Source organism: Phalacrocorax carbo, unplaced genomic scaffold, assembly GCF_963921805.1.
Source record: "Phalacrocorax carbo unplaced genomic scaffold, bPhaCar2.1 SCAFFOLD_84, whole genome shotgun sequence".
In the NCBI taxonomy this organism is placed as follows: domain Eukaryota; kingdom Metazoa; phylum Chordata; class Aves; order Suliformes; family Phalacrocoracidae; genus Phalacrocorax; species Phalacrocorax carbo.
The window spans coordinates 205,569-208,547 of NW_026990531.1; the positions used below are offsets into that span (position 1 = coordinate 205,569).

Genomic DNA, 2,979 nt, shown 5'->3' on the forward strand with positions numbered 1-2,979 from the left:
ACTTTGCTCACATCTGGAGAATGCCTTCTCCCCAGAGACGACAGACCATGCCACTTCTTGAGAGAACCCGAGTGTAACATGGTCAATGTTTGATGTTAAACCCTTTGTTCCAACCTCCTGTTTGTTGGGGTTGGGTTTTGGTGTTTGTTTTGTGTGATAATTGTGTTCTTTCATTCTGACTGTGCTGGAAAGGAGCTATTCGTAACACTCGTAATCGAGTCGAATCTGGAAATTAATAATGCCAGCTGAGTGATCAAGTGTATACGACAAGTATTTGTATGCTTTCTAAAAGCAGCAATGTATGTTTTCCTAGGGTGGTGGGTTGTTTTTTGGTTTTTGTTTTTTTCTAACCATCTTGATGCACTCTTACTGTATGGGAAACTTGATTACCTGACAATTGTGTATTGGATTTGTCTTAGGACGGACACAGGTTGAACTCGCAAAGGGGGGCAGCATGACTGAAACCTATCACAGAGGTGATGCTATGGTGTACATTTTTAAAATTCTTCTTAGTCAAGTGTTGCGTTTCATGAGTGACGTAACAGAACGAAGCCAAAATAGAAAGTGATGTTTTGAAAATGTCAGATAGATTGTATTTTCTCTCAATAAGAAACAATGTCTTGTCTTTTCCAGTCATATCTCCTGGCACCAGTGTCTCCATCTTCAGCTGGCAAGTGAATACACGTGGCCAGGGAAAACCATCTACTTATTTGGGTGTATTTGACTTTGACTGCTGGTATCAGGCTCAAATGCCAGGCTCACTAAGGTAGGTTTTTATGAAGCTGGTTTCAGTATCCCTCCCCGTAATTCATTGGAAAGTCGGCGTTTAGCTTCTGCACTTGTTTTCTTTCAGGCCAGAAGAATCCCTTCAGGACTGCCCCTATTTTGCACTGTGGTCACTGGACGCTGTGACAAGCACGACTGCTCCAAACCTCCTTCTGGATGTTGTGGTGCAGGAGCGCAGCCTAAGCTGGAGAGTTCCTCCTTCTTATCCACAACCTGAGCTGTGTTTTCATCCAAGCACCTATAATTTTGGTAGGTATTACACGGCTTTGAGTAGTGATAAGCTTAAACCGAGCTCAAATGCCATTTATTGGTTCTCCTGTTCACTGTTTGTCACGCAAAAACCCAACCAAACCGAAACACCCCAACCCCCCACCCACCCAACTGTGATGACGTTGTACTGACCAAGTGTGTGCTGTTGTGACACCTGCCTGACAGGCGGCTGGGTCTGGGGGTTGGGTGCTTCTGTAACGCAGCCCGTGAAGTGGTGCTGGTGATCAGATGAAATGACTCTGGGCTGAAGCTCAAAGCGCAGCACCTCGATAGCCCCAGGGGTAAAACTTCTACACTCAGCCATTATTTTTCTAAAAAAGGCTGTAAGTGATGTCATGAGGAAAACGGGTACTCAGTTGTACCTTTCCAGAGGTTGCTGTGACAAAAATGTAAACTGGTGCTACCATCACGGTGAGAGTATGGAATGTTGTTCAACGTTCATTGTCTCTGCAGATGGCACGTGCCTGCTGAGCTCTGGAGTTGTTCATGTGACGTGCAGCGGCTTCCAGAAGGAGGTGATCTTTTACTGTATCTTTATTGAGAATGTCAAGAGATGGACCTTTCCTAAGCTTTCCATGGCGCTGCTTTCGGTGTCAGGGACCATTTAATGCTCCTCCTGCCCATCCACACGCATAACTGCAATTGTACCCTGCCAGTTTTATCAAATGTAACGTTTGAGGTCCCCTCTTGGGAGTGTAAACCCACCGTTGCCTCCCGTTGAAGCACGATCAGGGCCTGAATGTCTAGAAAGGAAGAGAGCGCTGCTGTAGGAGCAGGAAGAGAAAGTCGGGGAAAGCTGTTCCTTCTCTCTCATCAATGAGTGCAACTGCCTGCGTGGTCCTGAGTTCGGGTTTTGATCCCTGATGAGCTGGGAAAAGGAGGGCAGACTGGAGAAAAGGAAGCATCGTTCCCTCAGAACAACCTTCCCCCCGTCAGTCTCTCAAAGCATGAGGTTCCGTGCAGGAGCTGATGATGGGGGTGTCTCACTCGGATGCGAGTGGCTGCGAACATCCGCTTGCGGCACTGTACCTGATCGTTTGCTTCCAAGGACGTGGGCTGCTGTGCTGGTTTTGGCTGAGAAGGGGTTAATTCTCCTCACTGTGGGGGTCGGCTACCTTTCCAGCTTCCCGCGCTCTGCCGCGTGGCGGGGGGGGGCTGGGAGGGGCGGGGCCATGGTGGGGGCGGCTGACCCCGACTGGCCAATGGCAGGTTCATTCCATACCATGTGACACCATGACCAATATATTGAGGTGGGGGCAGTTGCAGGGAGCACGGAGGCGGCGCGGCGCCGGGTCGGCGGGCGGCGCGCGGCTGCGGCGCGGGCAGTTTGTTCCGGCGGTTCGTTCCCCCTCTCCCCTCCCTTCCCCCCCACCCCCCCCCCCCGGGGCTTTGCGCCTCTCGTTGTTCTCCTTTACATTGCATTTCTACTGTTGTTTTCTTTTAATTCTCGTTGTTCCCCTTTACATTGCATTTCTACTGTTGTTTTCTTTTAATTTTAATTATTAAACTGTTCTTATCCCAACCCACGAGCATTACCCTCCTGATTCTCTCCCCCATCTACCGGTGGGCAGTGAGCGAGCGACTGTGTGGGGCTGAGCTGCCGCTAAACCACGACAGTCTTTTTGGCGCCCAACGTGGGGCTCAAGGGTTGGAGATAACAACAGCTGCTGGTCACAGCACCATGTTGTCCTTTTTGCAGTTGGTGTTACAGATTGGTGTTGGTTTGTTGAGTCTGCTGTGTTCTGCTGTGATTAGTAATGTTTTGCCTACAAGATTTGTTATACAATCACTCGTTTTCAGCTTTATCTGGTATGTGGGGTTTTTGCTGAAACCGTTACTGTACTTTGGATACCACCTTGTTGAGGCAATTAGCAATTATACCTCCTCCTCTGAGAGATTTTATATGGAGGAAATACAGAATAA

At 48.8% G+C, this 2,979-nt stretch overlaps 1 long non-coding RNA gene across 1 annotated transcript; it reads left to right on the forward strand.

Annotated features, from left to right (window-relative positions):
• The first annotated feature begins 638 nt into the window (after positions 1–638).
• LOC135311426 (uncharacterized) lies at positions 639–1,736 on the forward strand. Its single transcript, XR_010371061.1, has 3 exons — positions 639–766; positions 854–1,035; positions 1,510–1,736. It is a non-coding gene; the product is annotated as an uncharacterized LOC135311426 (long non-coding RNA).
• The last annotated feature ends 1,243 nt before the right edge of the window (positions 1,737–2,979 follow it).